The sequence below is a fragment of the Anas acuta genome, chromosome 1, assembly GCF_963932015.1.
Source record: "Anas acuta chromosome 1, bAnaAcu1.1, whole genome shotgun sequence".
Classification (NCBI taxonomy): Eukaryota; Metazoa; Chordata; class Aves; order Anseriformes; family Anatidae; genus Anas; species Anas acuta.
Window position 1 is genome coordinate 30,856,814 of NC_088979.1, and position 27,447 is coordinate 30,884,260.

At 39.9% G+C, this 27,447-nt stretch overlaps 1 protein-coding gene and 1 long non-coding RNA gene across 9 annotated transcripts in view; one reads left to right on the plus strand and one right to left on the minus strand.

Moving 5' to 3' along the window:
- ENOX1 (ecto-NOX disulfide-thiol exchanger 1) overlaps nucleotides 1-27,447 on the plus strand; it is a 360,411-nt gene that overhangs the window by 118,778 nt on the left and 214,186 nt on the right. The gene's annotated exons all lie outside the window — the stretch shown is intronic.
- LOC137853188 (uncharacterized) lies at nucleotides 12,829-17,293 on the minus strand. Its single transcript, XR_011094310.1, has 4 exons — nucleotides 16,593-17,293; nucleotides 15,928-15,960; nucleotides 13,934-14,940; nucleotides 12,829-13,367 (listed from the first exon to the last, which is right to left on the minus strand). It is a non-coding gene; the product is annotated as an uncharacterized lncRNA (long non-coding RNA).

The window sequence follows — 27,447 nt, forward strand, 5'->3', positions numbered from 1 at the left end:
TTCTCCCATTGATAAGCAAACCAACTCTTTCTTCTTGCTATTGCTAATAGTGGTATTCTTAAAATAACACTTAATATTTTTCTTATGAAGATTTTCCACTTTTACCTCTCCCTACCAAAAGTTCACTGCAATGTTACACAGACTAGAGAAAGGACTTTGAAAGACAGCATACAATTTTCGTAGCATGGGATTCCACAGAGGCACTAGATTTACAAGAGCAATTGAAGACAGTTATGGCAGTACTTGTCAGATAACACAGATGTCACTATTCTTACATTCTCAGTGGAAAATTGAGTTGATCTAATTAATAACTAGGAACTAGAACCAACGAGAATAAAGAAAAAAAATTCAGAGGGACCAGAGATCTTGAAAGGAAAGGTTATATGTTAAATCCAGGAGAGGGCTGAATCTGAAACATGGCAACTTGTTCATAAAGTTGACAAGTCATGTGGTTTTCTCAAAGGAATCTTAATTTCTTCAAAATGTACTTCTTTTAATGTTTGAAGGCCACCGATTCACTTATGTAGTTAATAGCATTTTTCTCAGTTTCTTTCACTCCACTGGAAACATCCAAAGTGCCCTTACATTTCATTCTTCCCTCTTCATGCAGCCTTTAGGGCTGCTAAAGAAAAAAGGGGAGAAGAGAAAGAAGATGATTACAGAGTACCAGGTTAAAGACAAAGCATCTTGAGCCATGAAGTCTGGAATCACTGTCAAATATATATAAGTATATATATTTCCTGTTCAGCACTCTCAGAAATCCTGGCCAAAGTTCTGCAGACCAGTTGCTGACAGGTTCTCCTGTCAGTCACATCTGAGTGAAATCAATCACATGCACTATCTGAGCCCAATGAACTCTACATTCACAGTTGTCTGAGCATTCTGAACCTCTGATCTTTCTATAACCCCACTAGGAGCATATCCCTTCACTGCTAGAGACCTTTGCCTCCAGATTTTCTAATGGTCAGTCTTCTAATCCTTCCTTCCTCTGTTAATGCATCTTTGATTTTGCCACCTCTGTTTTTCATTGTAGTTTCTTTCTGTAGGTTCAAATGCATTTATATTTCAGTTGGAAAGTGCCTTTTGAGAGCCATACATACAACAGAAAGCTTGCAGTGCCATCAGGCAGGCCTTTGGAAAAAGTCAGTGTTTGATTGCCCAATGCAACATACTATTTTAAGGTCCTTAAGTTATAACAGAAAAACTTAGTCTATGCGAGTGTGTTTTTTGGCAGTATTTTGTTTGCTTCTATGAAGATATTTCACTGTACGTGCTGACCATTCACTGGACTGCTGACAGTCTAACTACTGAATAAGTAGTAATGATCTTCAGACTATGGAAAACAAAATTTTGATCTGCAATCTCAGGCCTTCCATGCATATGCTCAGGCTACAAAGTTTTTGCCTGGCACTCCCAGTAGGGAGCTGTAACTCAGCAGTCTATGGCCTGGGTCCAGAGTCCATTCCTTTCTCCTCTAGTCCTCCTTCTGTATTTCTTTCTGCAAAATTTCCCTCAAAGTTTGAAATGATTAGCTTATACTCAGTTCACTAGGACTCAAGCTGTCAACGAGAGTCCATAGACCTTCAGATAAGGGTTACGTCTACACAGCTCTCTACTGGTAGATAGGAGTTATCTTGGCCCAATTTCCAAGCCAACCAGAAGCTGTGTACCACAGCTAGCATGATGCTGAATACAAACCAATAGATTGCCATGATTGGCAGTGTTTATTAGCTCTGACTCAGTGCAGTTAACTTGGCCTCAGCACCGATAGAAAATATATGTGGCTTCCAGTTGTCTCCAACCTTAAGCAAAAAAATCCTGCATTTGCTCAGGAAAAGCAGTCATGCACAACAGACCCCTAGAAACGAACAGCTCTGTAAGCAGTGGAGAAGACTCTTTTAATGGATTAATGCCCCATATCCCTTAAAACTCTCACCTCACTTTCCTAGCTCCTTCTTATATCCCATGTGTTTTCACATGTTGAAAGTGGGTTCAAATTTTTAAACATCCCTTGCTACTGCCCCAGCTCTGCCACCAGAGGTTTAATAGATAGACAGACAGATTCAGTTGAAAATAACTACTAAGAATGAAAATCATACCTGCTTTTTGCTCTTAGACTGCATTTTGATACTCCCTTGAGTATCAAAATTTTGACACTCCTTCAAATATCAAAATCCTATACATATCTGATCTCAGAGCATATCGCCTTCAAGCTCTCATTTTCACACTCACCACCAGAGATTACCCTTCCTTCAGCTGTGCTTAGTAGTCTAACAGATTCCTTCTAAATTGGATCCAAGCCTTTTTTTTTTTTTTTTTCCAATTTAATTTTATTTATTTATTAAATTACCCCGTTTTGGAGCATGGCCAGGCACATGCTTGAACAGAGGCAGCTGAGGGGAAGTGGTGGAAGGGGGAATATGTCAGAAACAAGTCCCTGGTCTGCCCAGCAACATCGAAGGCCTTGTATCCCTCAATGCAGTGCTGTTAGCGAGGCAAATTCCTGCTCCCTACTCCCCTTATTTCTACATGTTTTATCTCATTTTATAGCTTATAGACCCTGTCCCAAGAGATAAACTGTACTGTCAGCACAAAGCCGAACAAAAAGAAAGTAAATGTGTAAACTGTGAGAAACAATTTTACTTAAAAATCAAGACTTTTGCACGTTCCTAATGTCACTCTCTATTTGTGGCAGTATGGTTTTCATGGTTGTATGATCTCCCAAGCACTTTGGTGTTCAGATTCCTTAGTCAGTAAGGGAAACGGCCAAATACTGCCCTTCAGCTCTTTCAAGTGTGGGGAAAGGAGCAAAACCATTTGATCCCAGTAAGGTCTAAATGTGCTTTGATATGTAGCTAAGTCAATGACTTAAGTATCAGTAGCACAAGAAAATCTTCAAGGGCATTTAGATATGTCTGTAGGAAATGACCAATACAACAAAGAGCACAAGTCCCCTTACCTTCATGTTTATTTTGTTTTTCTTGGTGGAGGGAGGTGACAAATGTGTCTACAGCTTTTTGTACCTGGGTTTGTTATTAGCTTCCTAATCAAGGAAATCTGAGTAATTTGGCTATACTGCCATGCTCTAGATCTTCCCCGCTACCCCTTCCAACTGAGACACAGTATAGATAGAGCAATGTTTGGAATGACTGATCTTCAAAGCATGGTTTTGTGAGGAAGCAAAGAGCAGTCACTGCTTTAAGAGAATCTGTCACCTTGTCCTCTAGAAGAAAGGCAACAACAATCTTTTCCAATAATGGGCCTGTTATCTCTCTCCTGGAATTTATCAGGCAAGAAACATATTGATCCAATTTGCAGGTTGCAGCCTGTAGTTCTCTAAACATGTCGAAAACCTTAGCACATGATGCCCAGAACTTCTGCATTTAGTTTGCAGGCATGTGCCTCCCCCTCCCATCTCCCTTGTGGGCTGCTGTTCTCTTTATGATCCAAGCAACCTGAAGTGGATGAAAAATTCCTCTGTTTCAAGTAATTCATTTTAACTCTCTTCGTTGGGAAATTCTTTTATGATGTTTTTCCTCCTTCATGTCTCACCAGCTGTGAATTCTGAGCAAAAATACACTGTGTGGAAGTATTTATATCCTAGCAAAATTGGATTAATTGGAGTAAAAAAATATCTGGAACCTCTTTAATATGTATTATTTATTGATTGTTGTCATTTTTTAAAATTCCTTTTGGAGCCAGTATTTTTGTTTGCATACAAGTGGCCCTTCCCTTTTAATCCCTGGGTCTGCTTTTTAAGATGTCTATGGTTTTAAACTGACACTTTATCCTTCTCAGAAGGCCCTATTGTAATGATTCACTATGCTTTACTGTCATAGTGAAACAAAAATGAATGTGAAATCATTTGTTTTTGATCGATTGAGTGTAAGAAAGATAAATCTTCCTTGTTTGTTAGAAACCATTTAAAGAGGCTACTATGGCAACCAAAATTAATGACAAACAAGGAGGCTGTTAATTAATCGTTCAGGCTGACTAGAATAAGAAAATCCTGAGTCTTTGCTGAATCTATTTACTAGCATCCCAATAGCTCTTGGTTATTTGTTTGAAGAGTCAGTGCATCTTTTTACCGCACTGAAATAAAAGATGTTTATGATAATAGAATTGAAAGGGCGCACTTCCTCTATTAGCCTTCCCCCTGTGATCACGCTGAACATGATCACTAAAGTTTGGGTCATGCTCACAATGATCCCATCTGCTGCTTATAATTTGACTAATAAAGTCGATAATGCCTTTAGGCCATTAAACACATAAACAAATAGGAGTAGTCCCTGTCCCAACTGGTTTACAGTCTACAAAGCTGATATATGCCAAGCAAAAGTAATACTTTGGGATTCAGGCAAAAAAGGGTATTTCCAATTGCTTTTTAAACTAGATCGGGGATAGTAGCAGAGATATGTTGATAAGTGCTAGTGGGTATCAGATGAGGGGAAGAATGCATAATCTCTACAGGAAAATAGGAAGAACCCTTGGGAGGCCTACAGGCAGTTAAGTATATAAACTACAGGTTTCTTTACTGCTGAAGTTGGCATGTTATGCTCTGTAAAGCAGGATTGATGTGTTTTCTACAACAGAAGGACCAGCCAACAAACTGATTCAAGGCATAACTTATGGAGAGGCTGATCTGCTTTACTTTTTGGAATAAATTACAGTTTGAGAAAATAAATACATCCATATAGAGAGTTCAGAGCATGAAACATTTGGACATTGTTCATTTCTGTGTATGCATTTAATTCAAAGATGCAGACATATGGTGGAAACGCATATGGCCAGCACCTCTTAAGGTCAATTGCCATATGGCCAAAATTCTGCCTTAGCAGGGAATTTTGACAGGCGAGTAGCATCTCTGCTGTCTGAGAGTGGGGAGAAAAGCTATCACATAGCAACAGGATGCTCCTTCTTCCCTCCTTTGCAGGCATTGTTTACTTTCTCGAGGTGTCAGCTTTCCAGCCAGATGACAGTTGACCTTCTAAAGTGTCAGCTGTATGAAATTAGGAGTGTATGAAATATGAACTAAAGAACCACAGAGTACCCACTTTGACATCCAGAAAGAAATTTTTGCCTCTGAATAAATTAGGAACAAGCTTCCAAGGCTGTGACAGAGATCACGAGTAGTGACTAAATAACCAAGAAGCATGTGCTTTTCTATAATAACTCTACAGTAAAGAGCTAAATCCACGGTAGTCACACAGAAGAATAAACCAGAATACTGGTTGCAACAGTAGATTACATTTTGCCCCTAGTGTGAACTCGTCAAGTTATTACTCTAGTGACTCTGTCTCTCATAGGTTTCATCATTTCTCTATTAGATTGAGAGGTAACACAATAAATCAAAAATGCAGTGAGTAGGTATTTCTGAAAATGGTAGCGGAACGCTACTATGTTCCATAGCAACAAGTAGGTTGGCTACACCAGATGAAGTCATTTGCCATCCCTTATCTTCTTCTCACAGCCATATATGTACCCTGGGCAGGTTACCTACTGTGTAGGACATGTACATGGTCATGGTTCCTCCTTACTTGGACAGAACTCCAATTAGATCCACTTAGAGTTTCTTTCTCTGTGTTGTGGCCAAGACAGCCTTATAGCTATGTGTGATTACAGATGTATTGAGTAAGCAGTGATATGCAGTGTCTGCTGAGAATATGTTTCCCTGCTTCAAAACAGCCTGTAGAATATTTCCCTTCCCTCACTCTTATTTTTACAAATATTAGCTTATTCTTATAACCCTACAGCTAGCTAAAGAGAAGAGGAGGAAGAAACCTCATTGCATATAACAGCAATTGGATTCTTTTCAGTACGATAGTAAAGGTACCAAAGGCCATCCTATATTCCAGGTGCTCCTCTGGTTCAACCACCTGTGATATCTACACCAAATGTGGTGTCATCAGTCAGTTACAGTGTGGTGGGCTCATGCATATTTACAATTTGCAAATTATGCCTGTGTAGCTCTTAGTGTAGCTGTTTCTTTGTCTTTCTCCTTTTCTTCCTTCACTAATGATTCAAAACGCTTACATGCCTAGCATCACAGGGCTGTATTCTATGCTTGCCATTTGCCTTTGTACACCAATTAGGTCTTTGTAATTTAAATGATGTTTTATTTGCTGATTTGGAAGCATCCTCGTTGGTAGAATGAGGTTTTCTTCATCCTGCAACTGTTCTTTGATATAATGATTTATTAAGGTACTAGGAGAAATATTGATCCTGCTAATAGCTTCTGCCTTGCCACATAATGCCTTACATTTTACTTACTGAAAGGGCCATATTCCTTTTCTCATCATCTGATTGACCATAAATGTTTTGGCCTTTCCCCAGCAATTATCACACTTACCAAAGCAGTGGGTAAAAGTCAAGTATTTATAGACTAATTAGAGAAGTCAACATGTCCAAATCACATGCTTTACATAATACAAAGAGCCATTGGACAGCACTTGGAAATTAGGGAGTGGTTCTATACGGGTCAAAAACAAATTAGCAAATTTGGAGGAGTTATGTATGTATTATTGATTAGGACTGTCTTTTGGGGAATTAGTATGAAGAGTTATATGCTGTACCTGTGATTTATTAGTGGCATTTATGTTTACATTTTATCGGTAATTTCCACTGTGTTCTTTGTCTATCCTAACCCCTTCTTTCTTGGGAAAGCTTTCTGATGTTAATGCCTATAAGGTGGTGGTGAAAGCATCAATTTCATAACTCATCTGGAGCTGGTTCCTTTCGTAGTTTTTATTATCCACCTTAAAAAGTGCATTATTCCTATGGTAGCCACAAAAGCTGAAAGGGAATAAAGGACAGCTGCATGAAAAATACAGGACAAGACTTTTAAGGAACACAGTTTAGTTCACCAAAATGCAGCCAAAAGTGAGTGGGGATCCCTGACCAACTGCAGACCAGATCACCTGTGTCTCCTAAGGGCTACTTAAGGTTATGGATGCAGCACTAAAGAAAACAGTGTCCCTTACTTCATCCTGTCTTTATTTCCCTTCTTCTAATTCAGTACAGTTTCTCACAATGGGGTATGGCAAACCTAAATCATTTATTTAATGTTAATTTAAAGGAAATTCTCCTTAAGACTGGGGACCTCCATGCCTCAAAGTGTTGCTTAGTCAGTACCTTAATTATTTAGATTCAAATAAGGTTGAGGTTTCCACACAGCACTGTTCCAGCTTTATAATAGTTAATAAAAACAACTTAGTAGAGTAATATTAAGCTTTATGCTTTATGGTTTCAGCAAATTTGCTTAAATTTAAAAATACAAATTATTTAGGGGTCAGGAAGTCTGCATTAAGTTTATCAATAATCATAGATTTTTATTTATTTATTTATTTATTTATTTATTTATTTATTTGTGGGGGGAGAGGGCAGAGGAATTCCTCTGAAAAACTTCCTCTAGTGAAGATTGTTGAAGACAAGATACGGAGCAAGTTTGGGTTCTGTCTAGAAATGTCTATGCTCATGTGTAACAACATGAGCTCCCAAAAACATGAGCTGTCCAGAAAGGAAAGAGGAAGAAAGTAAGAATTCTGACTTTTATTAAGATATTTATCTCTAATTTTGCAAGTATTAGTTTGTTCAAAATTTATTTGTAGTTAACACTTGGTACTTGTGCTTTATTTTGCTCAGAGTAATCACTGTTGCTAATGAAACTGTCACAATAGTGAGATGACTTTTGTCAACCACATGAGAGCTAGTCATCCTGCATGGAGAGAAACAGGCTTTTCTAGGGCAGGAATCATCTCAGCTCTGAACAGACATGCAAAATAAATCAGATTGTACCCCAAAAGTGTTTCTCACTGTTAACACTGAAAGGTGCTAGGAATGACCAGCTCAGAGGGGGGTGTCCACATTTCAGTCAAAGGAACCCATGATGATGTGTTACAGGAGAACAAGCACCCTCTGGAAGAACCCAAAGGGGAAAAGAGGCTGCTGAGGAAGCCTGGATAATGTGCTTAGATTGGATCCCATTTTTTTGTAGAGTATCTAAGAGCTGGGCAGAGGTCCATGAGTGTATGAGATGGGCCCTCACAGATGTAAATCTGTATGGCTCCATTAATGCCAGCAGAGCTCCGCTAACTACAAAAGCACAGGACCTGGTGGACAGAAAAGTAAATCTCTACCTGAATGGCAGTAGCAGTCAGGTGATGAGATAATATCTTCCTTTAAGCAGGCCTATGTGATGTGTGGTCTTGCCTTGTTCCAGCTACCTACCAGGGACCTGTGGGAAGAAGGGATCAGAGCAACCTTTGAAAAGGGGGAAAGAAGACCAATGTGAATGTGGTGGAAAAAACTGAAAATGGTTGGGTTGTGTGGCACATGCTACCCAGTGCAAAACTCTTCCTGGGGTGTTGGGTTTCTATCATGGAGGCCAATAGAGAACAAACAGAAAGGAGCCTACTCTATGGTCAATGTTGTCAATAGATGCCCTAAAATGATTCCTGTAAGGCAAGATCTTCATCTTCGAATGTTAATTAATAATTGATCTTGTTATGTATGTAGAGAACTCTCTATAATTCAATTCTCTGTATTTATGTCTCATAAATGACTCTGCCTTGTCAGATTTTATGGTGAAATAGTAGATCCAAAATTAACATAATGTAAAAACCAAATCGTATATATAGCCTTGATCTGCAAACACTTTTGCCCATGAATAATTTGAGTTATTACTACTGAACTCCCTGGGACTCACATATGCTTTTGCAGAATGAGAGCCGTAGCGTTTATTGAATTACTTTCTTTCATACACTACATGTGTTCAAATGAAACTAATTTATCTGCCACGTATCTAGGCATCTCTCAGCATATATTATGTAATTAATTTTTTTTTAAGTGTGGTTCTAATGAATCAGAAGCCTAGACAATGTTTCCAACAGATAGTTAGATAAAACTGAACGTGTTAATGTTATGAGATAGGATCTTACTTTATGTGTGTTAATAGATGTATTGTAGTATTTAGCACGTAGTGTTATTATGTGTTAGCAAAAACGGATATCTATCCATATAGAGACATATACAGATAGATATGCAGGCATGTAAGATTTCTATCTCTATTTATACATTGCATATACACACATCCTATGCATACGAAAAGACAGACAGCACTTATGTTACTAAATAGAGTAAACCAGCAGTAGTTTGACCAGACATTTCTACCCTGAGAGGCAGTTCTGCTTCCCTGCTCATGCTGGCTGGGGGGTCTGCATGAGCCTGCTGCATCTCCCTGCTGACTGCCCGTGTTGCTCCCCACGAGCCCAAGCCCAGCTGTGAAGAGTTGTGTGCAGGCAAGTGTGGGAAGATGGATAGCTGGTGGGCATCCCCAAGTGAGCCCGATGTGCCGTCATGCTGTGGCCAGCCTCCCTCAGGTGCACCTGTACCAGTTTAACTCCGACCCATCTATCTTTGCTTCCATATAAACAATCGAATTCTATTTCTGGAGTTTAAAGGAGATAATTCAACTCATGGGGACCAGTGCACTGTGTGGCTCTGTGAAGAAGGAAGATTGTAAGATTCTGTTTTAATGCTTGTCCAGTGTCTCAGTGAGGGTGGAAGTCACCTGCCTTGTGTCGGGCGGTGTGAATCTGAAGAAACGTTGCACTTGGTAATGACACTGTGCTTACATATTGCTTAGCTGAAAAGAGGGAACGAAGGGAAAGGAAGAACCTGTCAATATCCTGTGAACTGGAAAATACGAAATAAAAAGTCATCTGATATTCTTGTATTTAAATGAAACAATAAGGAAATATACTGAGCTTGCTCTGAGGATTTTGCTTAATGATATACAAATAATCACTGAGATTGCAGTGTTCGAAATGAGTGTGGTTTATGATCTAATGTCTAAAGATCATTAACCAACATCTGCTATTTTCTGGAAACAGTGCTGAAAAAAGCCCCAAATATAAATTCATTCAGTTAAATTGCCCTTTTTATATGCTGTAAGTAATGGGGAGAGAACTACGGGGAAGTCTGGAGGTGCTGCTTGCGTTCAGGTAAAATGAGATTGTTCTCAGTCATTCAGAATTGACCTGGAGAGATTACTTGCTTTCCCTTGTAAAGGAAAAAGTGCTTGTTATGCTTACTTCTTTTATTTTAAATGGTCTTAGGCAGCCATGAAGGCTTTTAGGCAGGACATAGTACATTTGGCCGGAGGGCTGCCGGTGCTGGCTTTAATGCATTACTCACTGGCCCTAATCTCTGACATGGTGGCTCTCAGGAAGGATGCTCAGTGCTCCCAGGTGGAGCTGATTGCTGATAGCCTTGCTCGGGTGGTGCTGTGCCTTCATTCACAAGCTGTCCTGTTCACATCACAGGGTGGTTCCTCGTGCAAGTCCCAGCTAGCTGTGAGGCAAGCTGTCCAGACTAGGCCTTAGCAGGAGAAAATCTGAGATAAACCGGTGTGTCAGTATCGTTCCCCTCACTTATCTGGTTGTGTTATTTGGCTAGTATTAGTGTAGGAGCTGAGGTAAATCAGATGTCTACTGCTGTGCTTACAGACTGAGCTCATAATATATAAATGCCCTATCTTCCAGCCTCTGCTCATAAGATATCTTTATATTCATGGGCTTTTCCAATGAACTAGTCAGGATGCTTGTAAGAGGAAGGTTTTTTAAGATTGAATCCCTTAAAAAAGATGACTGTAGATAAAAGTGCATCAATGCACATTAGGGATGAAATTTTCAAAGCAAGGACATCCTGTTGAGCTCTGTTTTGCCATTGTTGGCTTATATGTTCTTTCCTTTTTGTGAAATGCAGTACAAACATCTCTGTCAGACGCCTTTTATTTTGGGGTTGATCTGAATTTAAGGTCAATAGCTTAAAAATGGGATTGAATTAAGCTGATAAAATTATGCTAAGGGAGCTGTTCCAATGATTATTTTTTTATTATTATTATTTTATATATATATATATTTAAAGAAACAACCTACAGGACTGCATTTACATTGATATAGTGGCAAACAGTTACTATTGCTGAACATATTTCTACAAACATGTTTAAAGGGTAAGATATGACATGTGTACCTTTACGCCCCATAAATGAAATGAGTTCTTGTAAAACTCTGTAAAGTAATACGGGGTAGCTGATTCCTCAGTGAAACTGTGAAATATTTTAGTTTATTTTTGCTCTGGAGCAAGAAAACAAAATGGGCTGGTACCATGGCCACCAATGCACAACTAATTCTTACCTTAACTTTTTCTAGTGAGGTCTATTTATGTCTCCTCTCCCTGCATGATCACCAATCATTTAAGATTATCATCTAGGAGTAGGTGTTTTTAACACTTTTGTGGAGATAGTGGTAAGCATGAGTTGGTGGAGCTCAGCAGCATTTAGTTGCATTTTTCAGTTTGTGGTTTCGACATGTTTCCTTGCAAGCAGCATAACATTTCAGTGTATTTCAGTTCTGTAAAATGAGGTAAAATTATTATTTTCCACCATAAAAACTAAATGCAGGCATGAGTCTGTTGGTTTTAAGAAGCTCCTGAAGCTCCTGACAATGACGCCATAGATGGGGAGAACTATTTATTACTAATATTTATTAAAGAGAATCCTTTTAAAGGGAATAATTTTCTAAGCCTCCCTTCCTCCCTTCCTTCCTTTTCCTTCCTTTTTCTTCCTTCCTTTCCTGAAATTTAAGAAGAAGAATATAGGTAAAAACCAATGCTTTAATTTTATTAAGCCAAACTTGTAATTTATCAGCCCTTGGAACCAAATGCTTCCCTTCAGATATAGTAGATGTCCCTGCATACATCAGGCTGGCCTCAGGTGTCATTTTCTTATAGGCAATTGAGAAATCTGCCTTCTTTTCCCTGTGATTCAGGATCCTGCAATCTAAAGAGAAAAAGGGTTTTCAGAAAGAGAAATGACAGTTCCTGTAAGTTTATGTTAACATTATCACACAGACTGAAAAGGTCAGGAAATTTGAGATTGTCTGTAGTTGTACAGGCTTTAATGTTGGCTGAGGTAAGTTAACAGGCCTATGAAAGGCATTGGATTTGTGCTGAGTTAGCACATACAGCCCTGGAGCTATATATTTAGCCATTCTTGGTTAATTAATACACTAAAAATTTCATTTTTATGTATCTGCACATATACTGCTGGGAAAATAACAACTGTCTTAGATGGACAGAAAGGGTCAGCTGAATGTGCCCAGACTGCATACCCAGACCATCCTTTTTCTCCATAAATCTTTTGTCCTTCCCGAAGAGTAGCTTCTTTAATTGGCCATTGTCCTTCTAGCTGAGCAGGGCTAGATGAATTTCTCCATTAGAGGACTACAGAGCTATGCATTATGAGCTGGAATTTCAAAAACTTGGTGTGCAGGAACAGGAAAAAGTGCTACAATAAATGTTCTTTTAACCTATTTAAATAACTTCTGTTGTTAGTTACTGCACCATAGCATGAATCAAAATTGTTTTTTACTAACAAGCATTTGGACAAACAGTTTCAAATTTGTAGATTACATTGGAAACCACTCCTTGATTAATTTTTTTTTTTCCTGAATTGTTTTTTGAATCCACCTATAAGTCACTAATGCCATAAGCAAAATGTTTTGTTATTGCATTAACAGGAGAAAAGTGCCCTTGGCCCGTGGTCACATTGGCCAAGATTTTATGGCAGAATTTTAAATCCCCTAACCACAGGAATTTATAAATTGAAATATAGATGCAACCTTGAAATGCACAGTTTCAGCATTGTTGGCTGTGATAAATATGAGCCATAAAGTAAACCTGTGCTCTGAACCAGATTGGATCAAGCATCGTCGCTGAAGCTCCTTTGCCATTTTCCTGCATTTCTCTTCTCAGTATCTGGTTCTGCAGATCACTTTTCCCCATTTCAAGGTTGTATTTTTTTCTATGCCTGGGGTAAAGGAATTGTCACATCCCAAGGGGGATCTTTGTTTTATTTTTTAATCTATCTTGCTGTAGCTTTATTTCTCCAGCAAGTGGTTTCAGTAATCCATACTGATGAGTTGTCTGCTCTCCAGGTAGGGTTGACAGGTAGATTTATGAACCAAGAGAAGATAATCTGCTTCCACAAGGGGTCACTGGTACCAGCACACATAGCAACTAGTTTCTGCCATGCTTCTGTAAAGGGCAGGTTTAGACAAGCCTCTCGTCAAAAGGAGGAAAAAAGAAAAAAAAAAAAAGAAAAGAATTCTTACTCGTTAAGATACCTGCAAAGAAGATAAATGAGAATACTTTTCAGAACTTCTTTCCTTTCAGTAGTCAGGTAGTCAGGTGTCAGAAGTCCTTTGTGCCATCCCTGCCTGAGATGAGGCTTTGTCATTCTCTGCTGACATGGGATGTTCGGGTGACGTTTTGTGTCTGTGTTTTAAAGGCCATGAGGATTGCTAGAGCTACGGAAAGCATAAAAGGGAAACATTAATTCATCTGTAAAGCAGAATATGTACAAGTAATTAATATAATTTCTCCTGAAATCTGTATGCCTGCCTGCTTATTGTTACAAGAGGTTGCTACCAGTTGTAATTTTAGGATGCTTCTCTCCTGCTTTTTGTGTGTGCAGGCAGCCAAAGGTTTCTGGTGTCAGGGGACAAATCTCCCCTTTAATTTGTCAGTCTGCCCGAAAATCACCTTTGGAGAGAGGCGACTCCATTAACATGAATTAACGGAGCCCTTTCTGTAGGCAGGGCTCTGCAGAGAGTGCTGGTGTTTGTAATAATCAGTACATTTCATGAGCGTGTTACTCCTGTATTCCTAGAGCTTTATTTCAGAGCTGATCATCTCAGGGTGTATGTAGCTCCCCAGCACACTTAAAAATACCTCCAGGTTTTTGTCTTGTTTTGGCATCCTGTCTGTGTGCAGCTCATCGTCCCCCAGGAAAAACAGAGGAAAGCTTTTCTCTGCTATCTGGTGATAATTTTCTAAAGGTCAATGTTGTCATCCCTTTTACAGGAAATCTTACCTGTCAACTGCTGCCCAAAATGGCTAGAAGATATTTCTTTGTATTTCACTTTTCATGTGCAGCTTGGTCTGAGCTGTTTTGCATTCACACGTGCTTCATGCTAATGTTTTTAAACAATGTACTGCCTTTAAAATCATTTTCAATCTCACTCCTTCCCTGTTCATTTGCACCAATTCCAAAATCCCAGGAATGTGTGGCACAGATTCCTGACAAGATACTTTAAATTACTAACATGGATTATTTTTTTTTAATCTTTTTTGTTCTTTTTCCTGCAAGAAGAACAAATTTAAGATTCATGTGAGGTGAAGAGACTGTAGCTCCCAAAGACATTGTTTTATCTCTTAGCATTTAGAGGTCACTGTTAGAACTGGCCAGTGTGCGGGAATGAGTTTCTCATCAGAGAAAATCCTCGTTGTCTTCAGTTGTAACATAGATTCACCAGACTCCAGAAGGACACTGTCTCTGCATCCCAATCAGTGCTGTCCAGTGAAGGGAAGGGTTTTAAACTGTGCCACATAATTAGAGCTGCCTGGTCCTCTTGGCCAGCATGGAGCTGCATTCACCTCTGCATTTGGTAGAAAAGGATGTTCACCTCAGAGACAAAGAAAAGGATTTGGAAAAACACAGTAGTTGCCGTGCAATTTCTACCAGGAAAAGATCTGTCTAATCCAGGATGGACTTTTCTGCTCACAACCTGCAATTAAATGCCTGTACCGGGAACCCTGGCTGATTTGTGCTGAGGTGCTCACTGGAGATATGTGATGGCAAATGGCAGGTTGCAGACTTCAGCGCTTATTTTGCCATGTTTTCCCTTGAGTTCCCAAAGCTCGAGACTACCTGCTGTTATTGTGGCAGGGGTAGTTGTTACTGCTTCCTCACAAAAGTCTTCAACAACTGAAATCAGTAATTTCACCCCACTACAGTTTCTTTTGGTTCTCTTTTAATTAGCATTTGTGGGATACGAATACAGCTTCTTGTTCAGCTTTAATCACGTGCCATTGTTTGGGCTGGAAGAAGGAATAAAATTAAAAAAAAAAAAAAAAAGGAACATTTTAATTTGGATTAAACAAACATTTATCTCCTTGAACTGGTCAGAGAGAAATTAATTGTTTTATTCTTCTGATCTACTAATTACATGTACAGGGAAGCCCATGTAAGCTTTTTCTGCATGCTCTATCATTAAAGAATGGATTACGTCTGAATTAAATTACTGTATTTCCATCAAAGGTCTCTATGGGTCAGGATAGTTGGCAAGATTTATAGGCTAAAAGAAAGGAGGTCAATGGATGTCAGTGGTTAAGAAATATATTGTTCTGCTGAGGGAGTTATCCTTTCCTGAGAGTCTGAATTGCTCTTTTTCTCATTCTTAGCATCTCTCCACACCCTGGAACTGTGTGGACATTAATTCTAAACTACTGTAGTTCCTTGTCAGTCCTTACCCTTTCAACCACCAAGAAACATTGTGTCAAGAGCATGCTTTCCAAGTCCCTCACTCAGACAAGGAAGCATAAGAGACCATGATGGCAATGCTTAATTTTCCAGGACAAGATCTGTTCTTAATCCTGCTTTGTTGAGTGTGGTGGGGCTTTGTGTTTGCTCCCAGTGACTACAGACACAATTGCTTTCTCACTGCAATAACTGTAATAACTGTCTTCTGTCTCCTCCTCTGGCTATGTGGAAAAGTAGATGAGAGTGGAAAAGTGAGAAAAAAATTGACAAAAAAATTGTTTCTTGAAGGTGAGGTTCATGGGCAGGAAAGACAGTAGATGTCACCTTTGGGTCAACAGCACAGAATAGTGATTTAGGACGGAGGGAACAACTCTATTATTGTTTCTAAGAGTGACAGAAAGACAACTTAGGACATCCAGTTGTTTTTCTACCCTATCATAAGAGGCCTTCTTCCAAATTTTGATTTCATAATTAGAAAATATGTATAATTATGACACAATCTGAAAAGCTGCAGTAAACACAGAAAATTGCAGGTGTCAAATTACCTTATTCCCCTTTTCCAGGTAGAGAAAATTGATCTGTGCAAGAGAGAAAAAATTGCAGACACATGAAATGTAAATGGCCACTTAACAAAAATTAAATACATAAATACCTAAATTTCTGCTGATTTCTAATCAACTGCTTGTTTAGGCAGCATACAAAGGAAAAGCAGGAAATCGTAAGCACCATTTGAGACTTGCTTCTCTAAGCCATATTAGTTGCATTATTACCATAATTAACACATTCTCTAATACAAGCAAATACACCAGAGATTGCCCAAGGCTCTGGGCTTTGGGACAAATGACTGCTCTGTCTGAGAGCAGCAAACAGGCACAGGTTTCTCTTGCCGTCTCTGGGGCGCCAGCATTCCCAGGGATTGGGAGAGATGCTCTGGCAGGTCTGGAGTGGAGCCAAGGTTTGGGGAGAGAAAGCCACACATCCTTCCTGCTGTGCAGCCCTGACCTCTCGTCAGTCCAGGAGATGCAGAACTGGTCTCTGTGTCAGCAACACAGACAAACCAGTCACCTAAAGGGACATAATAATAGTGAATAATAATAACGTACATCAAGCAAGCAGACAAATTTGACTTGACCAAAACGGCACTTCTTCAGGAGGACCCACCAGCCTCTCCTCTCCCCACCTACACATGCAGTTTGCCCTTGAGACTCACCGATTTTCCAGCCTGGCGCTTGCATGGAGGAAATCATAGGGAGGCTTTGGTGCCTCGCACGGTTCTATCAGATTTTATTGAATAGTTATTTACAGAGAGAGTGAATGAGTGAGTAGCTGCCAGACAATTTGTAATGTGTGTTGCTGTAAAGCAGAAGATAAGCCAGCATTTCCTATCATAATCTACTCACTCAGGCATGTGCAATCTTGCCCTGATTTTTCCTGGTGCATGAAGCACTTTGTGGGAGAGGATGGAGAGGTGGCTGTGAACACTCTCCTGACCTTGAATTTGCAGCTATATGTTTACTTAAACTTACATTCCTCCCCGAATGCTGTTTTTCTGTGTGAGCACTTGCTGCAGCAGCGAGGGGGAGGCAGGAAGCTACGTGACTGTGAAGGGAAGAAGTGGACCGTGAAAGTTTTTCTGTTATTATGTTGTCCACATCTCTGGGAATCCTGCTGATGGGAAATCTCTCTGGAGTCCAGATGTCAGCCTTCCCAGGCTCAGCCTCACTCTACTTTCTGGAGAAGGGGAAAAATGAAGGAATTTTTGTAGGATCACAGGAACTGACACATAATTTGGGGGTGCATTAGTTCTCTCTTGACCATAAAAGTGTCTGGGAAAGGGGGTGAAGCAAGTCAGAAAAGAACCAAGAAATTTCCTGTAAGAGTTCATGCTAGACACAGGAAACATGAGGTCTTATATATTCCTATTTCAAAATTTGTTATAAACATAGAATCTTCACAGTCATGTTCTCTAATATATAAAAATCACAGTAAGGTTGAAGGTAAACACCTCTGGAGACATTGGGTCCAGCCCTTCTCCTCAAAGCAGAGTTAACCAGAAAAGGTTGCTCAGGGCTGTGTCCCATCAGGTTTTGAATATCTCCAAGGATGGAGATGCCACAGCTTCTCTAGGCAACCATGTCAGTGTTCAACGACCCTAACAGTAAAGAAGTGTGGGTTTGTTGTTTTTTGTTTGTTTTTATGTTGAGATAGAATTCCCTGCATTTCAGGCTGTGTTCACTGCCTCTTGTCCTGTTCCCGGGTATCACTGAGAAGAGTCTGGCTCCATTTTCTTTACCTGCCTCAGGTATTTATCCACATGGATAGGATACCCTGAGCTTTCTCCTGTCCAGGTAGAATAGTCCCACCTCTTTCAGCCTCTCCTCATACCAAAGATGCTCCAGTCCCTTAATCATCTTTGTGGCCCCTTGGACTTCCTCCAGTAAGACATATCTATCTAAAGGCTAACAACTAATTTAGTTGAGGTCCCCTAGGCCTTTGTCCCACTGAGTTTTGAAACTTTCTAAGTATGGCAATACTGCAGCCTCTCTGGGCCCTTGTGCCACTGCTGCATCACTCTCATTAGAGAGAAATCATTTTGTGTGTTCAGTTGGAATTTCCAGTGGCAAATGGAAATTTGGAGAGCTGGAGAGCAAGTCCTACGAGGAGCGGCTGAAGGAGCTGGGCTTGTTCAGCCTAGAGAAGAGGAGGCTCAGGGGTGACCTTATTGCTCTGTATAAGTACATTAAAGGAGGCTGTAGCGAGGTGGGGGTTGGCCTGTTCTCCCATGTGCCTGGTGACAGGACGAGGGGGAATGGGCTAAAGTTACGCCAGGGGAGTTTTAGGTTAGATGTTAGGAAGAATTTCTTTACTGAAAGGGTTGTGAGGCATTGGAACGGGCTGCCCAGGGAGGTGGTGGAGTCACCATCCCTGGAAGTCTTCAAAAGACGTTTAGATGTAGAGCTTAGGGATATGGTTTAGTGGGGACTGTTAGTTTTAGGTCAGAGGTTGGACTCGATGATCTTGAGGTCTCTTCCAACCTAGAAAATTCTGTGATTCTGTGATTCTGTGAAATCTTGTGATTGATGACTCTTTCACCACACACCCCAAGAAGAGAGTCTGGCTTCACTCTTGCTCCAGTCCATCTCCTTCAACCACTTGTGTGCCATGTTTACTGGGTAATGGTCTCCACTGGGCTCACTCCAGTTTCCAATTGTCTTTCTTGTACTGGGAGGCAAAAAGCTGTCCACGTCATTCTAAACATGGTCTCATGAGGGCTGTATGGAGGGGAAAAATCACCTTGGTCTGAAAACTGAGCCACTTAATGCTGAGCCATATATGCCAATGTATGCTGGCACTTTCACCGTGTCCTCCAGTATGTATTACTTGGCATTTACTAGCATTGACATTTCTGTTTTTATTGTGTTACCTTAGTTTAGGTCTCTCTTAAGCTCTTCACAAGCTTCTCAGATGATAAATGTAAGTTATGTGCCACTTTCATTATCTTACAGTCCTCATCTTACACATGCTTTCCTGTTCTGTAATATATTTTTGGAATGCTATAAGAGAAGAGGAAATCTCAAAGAACTGTAAACTGTTTTTGTTCAAAGATGGAAACTAATGATTAAACAAGGTTCCTTTATCCTGTCTCCTGCCCATTTTTCATCTATGACACTATGCTTCACTCAGCTATGGCTGATTAGTTTCTTTATTAGATTTTTTTTTGTGTGTATGGCAACTCATCAGAGACCTGTTGGGGGTTTTCTGCTGCATTATTGTAGGGTGTCAGTCATAGACAAGGAAATGATGTAGGTAGGTGCTGCATAGAGAAGGGAAAGTGGGTATCCACCTGAAAGACCTTACAAGGAGCTCATATTAGACTAAAATTTGTGGGATGGAATACCTCAATTTGTTCTTGGTTGCTTTAGGCAGAGACTTTGATTGGTGTTTCTGGAAGTTTCTGATGTCACGGAATCTCCTTCTTTATACAATTACCCTTAGCAGAAAGATCCCACAAACAGCCACTGGAGCCTACCTGCAGCATAACCATTGGCAAGACTTATTTGATGAATAGGTACTTCTGAAGAGAGTTTTGAGGGGCTGCAAAAAAGCGGTGTTGCAATTTTGCAGAGGCTTTCTCACAAATGTGGCGATGAGGCTCAGAAACACTACACAGGCACCTCATTGAAAAGCTGGCAAGTGATCAGTGGCAGCAGGGACTATGGCCTATCTGGGTGTGCGAGTTGACCTTTTGATCTGAATGAAATGAGCAGTAAGGTGGAAGAGTCCTTGAAAGTGAAGACCAGTTGCTTGTTTGGTATAACAGGGAAAAGGAGCTTGAAGATGAACAAAAAGACAGCAGAGTGTGAGACGAGGGAATGATGCCTGCAGCAGCATTGTGGATCAATACACCATCAGGACAAGACTGAGTTTGTCAGTGGCCAGGAAAAGGATGTCGCAGTAATTGAGACATGAGGTGATGAGAGCCCAGATAAGAATTTAAAAGCGTGCCTGAGAGTGAGAGGTGCTCCTGAGAGATGATAATTGGAAGGAATCTGCAAAATCCTGGTTATGTCCACAGGGCAGGCAGGGCTTGGAGTGTATCTCGGGTGGGTCAGCCTGAAGTAGGCTCACTCCAGACAGCTCAGCCATCAGAAGCAGCAAAGCACAGCTTTGATGTGGGCTAGCTATGCTCAAATGGGCTATTAGAGTTCAGATACTGACACCTCTGGATTTCACTTTTTCACTTCCTTGCTTGTGCTCTCTAGCTCTAACTCTTTGAGGGGAGGAGATTCTAAAGCTCTGGGAAATTGTTCCTTTCTATTTTATTTTATTTTATTTTTTTATTATTTGGGCCCTTTGGCCTATATGCACGTGGATAGTTTGTTTCCAATGCCTATGGTTTGGCACTTTCTCACATCTCATTCAGTTTGCTGCACCTTCCTTTTCTCTCTCTTGTTACTGAAGTCACTGGCATGGCATTTGTAAATACTGAAGAAAACTGAAAGAAATGAGGGATGTTCTCAAATCCTAGAATAAAACAGAATTTGGCTTGCTGACCTGTTGGCCTGTTGACCAATTTGGCCTGTTTGGCCTGTTGACCTGCGTGCAGGAATTTAAGAAGCAAAACCCAAACAACCTCATCTCCCCAAGGCAAACAATAAAATCAACTAAAATCCTTGCTAAAGGTGGAAAAACTGATCACAGTGCTACAGGACATGAATCTGGGAGGTGGAGGGAAGCCGTACAGTATAACACAGCCACTCTTTCCGAGTAGATGCTCACTCTAATTGAGCTCCAAGTATTCTTTCCAAGTCACTTATCTCATTAAAATTTGTCACACACCCTTGCCTGAGGCCCACTCCTTGCTTTTTTGTACGAGTGGCACAGCACTTTGTGGGGAGGCACAAACCTGCTCGCATGTGACGAGGAAGTTCTGCAAGTGTCTTGAAATCAAGTGACTTCAAGGTGCGCAGGGCTGAGCTTTAACCACCATGCCAGCTGAAAAAGCAGAGATTTGTGATCCCTCCTCTAAGAGGGAAAAAGCTGCACCTGTTAAGGAGCAAGTGCTACCTTGCAGCATAAATACAGCCACGGGGTTAATACTTGTTTTTATTTGCAGCAGAATAGGAATGAGTCTGGTTTACATTCTTTTGCACATACGTGACACACTTGCTGAACATGAGGACTTTTATGAAGGTAGAATCTTTAGAAATGTAAAACAATGGATTACTCAGAGGAAAAAATCACCAGCCTGCTCATTTAGAAATTCATAATTACATCTGACATGAATTATTTTTCACAGAAGTCTGAAAACTTTGATTTAACCTTGCTACTTTAAGTACAGTTTCTATGGAGCCTTAATAAACTTGTGCTCTAATACCTTTCAAAGTGAGCAAGTAGACAAAATCAGTGGGAGCGGAGGGATGCAGCAGTGTGAGAAACGTTGCCCTTGACATTTAAACTTGAATTAATCTGATGTGACACTAGTAACATTTGTTGGTGACTTAGGGAGAAGATGTTTGCAGTGGTGGGTGTGATCGCAGATGTCATCTGGTTTTAAGGCTAGTGCCTTGGATGAACCAGTTTCCCTGATTTCATGTTGCTGACAGATAAGTCCTGGTAACGGAGAGTTTGTTAGGCTGTGTGTTTCATTTCACTGCAGGTGATGCAGCATGTGTTTTGTGTTACTGCTCAGCAACATGTTAAAATCTTGTGTAGGGCCATTCTGTGTGATAGGAGAGGGTAACTGCATCCCTTGGCTGTTCACTTCTTTAGCCATGATATGTTTCTGTGATACAGGTATATGTCAGTAAAAAAACAGAGGCCACCAAATAGCCATCAAATAGATTTTCTCATTAATATTTACAAGAGTGTTTGTCCTGTAAGAAATACACGATTAAAACTATTTCTAATCCTTGACCTGTTCAGTTTCAGGCGATAATATACATGTATTATAATGAGATTCACATGTAGGCAATGCAGGGCTTTCTGCTTTGAAGACACCCTACCCCAACCCACCCCCAGCTCTTCTGGGGTAGTCTTTCAGGAGGGAGGTGCCAGGGGCTTCTACTTCAAGATATTGTTTCTACATTTCTTTTTACATTTCTTCTTTACCCTGCAGCTCTGAAACCTTTGCAATAGACTTGGACTTCACTTCCAACCTTGACATTTTCATTTTTTAAAGCTAAGACTCAGCAGCATTTGGTTTTGCCCTAAGTCTAAACAGGGAAAAAAAATCCCAGGATGAAGTCTGATGAATTCTTTGCTATATATCGTTCCAAATATGAGAGTCAGATGTCACCAACTGGGATTATTTGTCTTGAAAACACTGGCAGTTTTACATGTCAGGGAAAAATTAAATTTCGTTCTGTTGGCCTTGTCCTGTGCCATTCCATTTAGCGTCAAGTTTGAGCAACCTAGAATCATTCTTTGATTCTGTGAAAAGCAAGCGTATGTACTTGGCCTGCACATGCACACATTTGGGTGACTGGAATAAGTTATTTATTTGCTCTGCTACTCTTGGCAAAATGAATATTTATTGTATTGATTTTGATATTTTTATTTTATTTTACTTTATTTTACTTTACTTTTATTTTATTTTTTTATTTTATTTTATTTTATTTTATTTTATTTTATTTTATTTTATTTTATTTTATTTTATTTTATTTTATTTTATTTTATTTTATTTTATTTTATTTTATTTTATTTTATATTTTTAACAGGAAAGGATGGAAATAGAGTGTGAAGCTTTTAGGTAGAGTATATCATTCTCAGTCCATTTGGGAGCCTATGCACTGCCTCAGTTCTGAGTTGTTCTAGGAGATGAAGTGGTGTTTCCTGTAACAAAGCCCTAAAATGTCTTTAAAATCGCACCAGTGCATTACCTGTCCTCTGGCAGGGCTTGACATGGTCAGTCTGTCCGTCTTCACCTCGAACACCAACACTGTGTGAGTCCTCTCCATAGCTCCCTTCAGGGCAGCCCTGTGCCTACTCCCTGCTGCATTACCCTGGCACCTTTAGTTAGTGTAGAGAAGTCAGAGATGGAGTAGGAATAAGATGTGGATCCCCTCCGAGAAACAGAAATAGTTTTTCACACCTCTTCCTCCTTTCTCCTACCTCTCTTTCAGGTATCACTCTAAGGGCAGAAATCTGACTTCTCGGAAAAGCCAGCCTCTTTAGAAAAAACGAGCCCACTGCAGACACTCTGAATAAAGCTGACAGTGTGTCCCTAGCTGAGGGCCATTTTCCAGACTGAAGGAAAAAAGTATAAGTATTAAAATCCAAGCGTCATGAAAAAAACCTGCAAACCTCAGAAAACTGCCAGAATCCAAAGAGTCCTTATCTCTTGTGCGCACTCTCATGATCCAGCAAAATACAATAAATTATACTGAATGTTATAGAGCTCAGAAACTTCTCATTAATAATGAAACTGGGTTTTTAGGTATTTATTTAGATCTTGTAGGATATGTAGAAGCATCACAGATCTCTTAAATATCTGGGGATCTCTGGTCTTCAGCTGGTTCAGTACACAAAGCCTGTACTCCTTACTTTCCAAACAGAATTGAAATTAAGGAGTAAAAGTGTAACTATGTTAACAAGGGCCCTCTAGTCCCATGTAGGCATGTTAAAATCTTTCCATGCAGGGAGTAAGGCTGGCAGAGTGGGACCCTTCCTGTGTATTCAGAAATCTGTAACACTTTGATGCTGTTTTTTGAATGAATGAAAAGGTCAATGATAATTGCTGCAGAAAAAGCCATTTATCATCATGGCTGGGCAATACAGGGGGTGTCCTAAGAGTCCAGATTTGCAGCTCCTATACACCAGGCACATTCAAGGCTCACTGCTTGCTTGGAGCCAGGACACACTGCTGTGCTCTGGTTCTTGTAGTGGTTTTAACAAATCACATACAGCAAGCTCTGCTCCCCACTGCTGTCCCCTCTTCCCAGCAAAATCCTGGAGGTTTGGACCCGGATAATACCTCAATCAGTGAGACTTTCAAAGCAGGGAATGGCCATTATACAGCTGATTGCGTAAAGCCTGAAAGTGAAGGCAGGCACAGATCCTGCTGACAGGCTTCAATAATAGGAGGTAACACTTAGCAAAGCCTGTAACCGCGTGGATAAAAAACTGACCAGTTTTTCCACTAAATGCTGAGAGCAGGTGTGTGATTGAGGGTACACAACCAGAGCTAGTGAATACAGAGCTCCCAGTCTCCAAAATAGACTCATGGCTGCGGAGAAAAACCAGTGCTATCTGGTCAATGGAGGGCTGCATTTACCTCCATGGCAGAACATGGCAGGAAAGCAGGTGAATTTGACTCAATTACAAAGAGCAAACCATTATCCCTGCCCAAAAGCACCCCATTCTGCACAAAATGTGCTTCCCCCTCCAGCACATAAGGACGGAGGCTGCTTTTGCTGAACAGCTGGTGTAAGGCAGAGGAGGGCAAGAGAGCAAATGTAACATCTCTCCTGCTTCTGCTGCTCTTCCTCAATGGGGTTTCATCTGTGTTTTCATCTGAGGAGCTGCCCACAAAGCCCCAGCTCTGCTTGTGGTCTTGCATCTTCTAGGAATACAACCACAATCCCCAAGAAATTGTTCTGGATGAAAAAGGTGGCACAGTTTGTCCCCCTTGCAGGCAGTTTGTATTTTAGAAGAATCCTTTTCTTTTCTTCTTCTTTTTTTTTTTTCTTCTTCTTTTTTTTATTTTTCACTCTCTTATGTCTCCCTCCTTCCTGCCTAAGCTGAAAGAAGCCAAATTACATCTGACTTCTACTCTGCAAAGCATGGTTTTGAAATTAGCAACGTAAGTTAGTCCATTCCCAGTTTATTAAAAAAATGTTTTTCTGGGACTGATAAGGAAACCAATTAAAAGGCATGGAGTCTATTTTAATAATAATACTAAATGGGGCACTTCATAAATTGAAGATTTGCCATGCAAAGAAAAAGTGATTTATTGTAGTTTGTTAAAATGAGTCCAGGATCCTTTAAAGAACAGAGTACTTTTATTTTTTTTTCCAGTTGTTTTGAAATTTGTTCTTAATTCTTGCTCCTCATTCAAAGAAACTTCCTGCAAACAGCCAGGAGGCAGTTCAACAGCTGTTCCATGGACTGAAAGCAATGGGATATTCGCTTGAGGACATGGTAGAATAGGGTGAATTATATGCAGTGAACAAATAATTTATTAGGCTGGCCCCATTTCTTTGTCATTTATCTGTGAACAGATCACGATTTCTGCAGTGCTGTTTGTTTTTCAGACTTTGACATGTGAAAGCATAAATAAACAAATGTGACTGCTGAATTTCTTATGGACTTTAATCACATACATCCAGATACTCAAAGCATGTTGGTCTTGTTCTTTTAATTGGACATGTGGTACTGGCTTCAGTCTCCTTGCTGAATGGGATTTGGCGACCTCTGGGGTAAATTAATTTACAAAAATCAAAATGTATTTTCTATGAGACTTCTGAGGAGTCCTTTTAGAATGTGCTATTTCAAAAAAACAGCTCCAGCCACAGGATTATTTTTTTGAAGATCTGGGGAATGGGAAGCAGACTGCAAAATATTAGCAAGCCAGTCAAAACAAACGTATTTCTCTTCTTTTGGACAAATGTGTGGAGGAAGTTGGTTATTCTGACAGTTTCTATTAGGGGTATAGCCATCGTAGTCAGCGCATATGCTCACAAGTGATCATGCTTTGCAGCAGTTGCAAAGGTAAAAGCATGAGAGCTTTATTGATACCATCCGTAAACAGTGTTATACTTTTCACTCATGTCTAAATGTCATGTGCATATTAAGTGCCTATTCTCCTGGCACTAAATATGGCTTAGTAAAATTTATATTTTGATTTGCATGGAAGTCAATCAGTAGAAGATTGGATGATCTGAAATGTGTAAACTTTTCTAGCTGAAGGAACTAAATTACTGAAATGCAAAACTAGTTACCTGCTTCATTAAGAAGCATGAGTACAGACGATTTTTATGAAAAAAATTATGGGAAGCAATTGGCTAGAGAGTGATTGCAGGAGATAGTCTGTGTACTAATTGGCTTGTTCAGGATGTACACAAAATCTGATTTACCATTCATTTGTAGTTTTTGTAAATGATAATATTATGGCAATTAAAACATGAATCATTTTTTCCACAATGTTGCGATATTAACTTGAAGTGATCATCTGGGTTTAATTCAGATCTAAGAAGAAACAATTTATTTTAAAATGTTACCTTTCAAGTCTCATTTCTTCATCTGCTCTCTGAGCATCTACTCTTTTGTCTGTTGTGTATTAGGAGTTCTCATACTCTGACTAAGGGCGTTCATATAAACAAATGTTCCTCATATCCTGTTTGTTTGTTTGTTTGTTTTCCTTTTCCTCATAGTGGTCGTAATTCCTCTGTAGGTAGTGCTGCAGACATTTTCATGGTGGGAAGCCACAGGGTCTTTTGTAAACACTGTTTCCCATGATGGACCAAAGACCATGTGCGTCCCACAGTGATGTATGTTTGTTTGAGACAGGCTGGGCAGCAAGGGGAGGAAATGAATATTTGAGTTGCTGAGGTGTTGCTGGATGTGGTTAACTTTAGGGGGAAACCAACTAAAAGGTAAAAAGAAACTTATTAAGAAATATTTTACCCTGGAGGTTGGAGCGAAAAGTGGAATTCTCATCTTTAAAGTTTTTTTTTTTTTCTTTTTTCCCCTGTGCTTCATCTATTTCACTTTCAATTTGCTGAGATTTCCTCTGCACACACAGCAATTATTTCTCTCATGTCTACATGAGAGGAGGGGTTGTCTAAAAAGGGATCTTCTCCTTGGCTTCAGGCCCTGAGGGTCTGCCATGCAGGCTAGCACTGAAAAACTCTGTAGTTAGCTGGGGGAAGAAGAGGACTGCAAACTTCAAACCATGAGACCGCTTATATTAAATAGGAATCACAGAAATTTATCCCTGGAAATGGGCTAAGGACCAATGGATTTTTGATATTATTTTTCTTTATTCTTGGTGCAGGTGGAGGAATGATAGATTTTGTTTTAATCCAGACCTGTAGGATGAGAGAGAATGAAGTTATGTTGAAATGGTTGCAGGAAAAAAAAAAAAGTCTCTGAGTTTGCTACAAATACATAAAATGTTTCTCACAGTTTGTAGAATTTGCAGTGAAAAATGAGCTGAGACATGGAGACTGCTTGACTTTTGTTTATAAATATTTGTATTTCATGCTGAGATTTCTTTCAGCTGTGTACACACATTTAAAAATATTTGAAGATTTAAAAAAATATCTCACTTCAACAAAGTAAATTCAATGGATTAAATGTTAACAGAATTTAATTCCTATTGATGCAGGACAGAGTGGACGTGCCTGCTGGTTCATACACTGCCTCCGTTATTCCTGAGCTGGTTCTGTGCTCACAAGTTGACATTGAATTTTGCTGCAGTCTGAGCAAGTGTTTTTATTAGCCTACTTATTTTAGTAATTCAGGGTTCTCAAATACAGAAAAAAAATAACACAATGCAATTTTTCTGAATTATTGACCAAACTTTTGTGTTGGTCGTCAGTCATGTGTCTGATGGTGTCTTT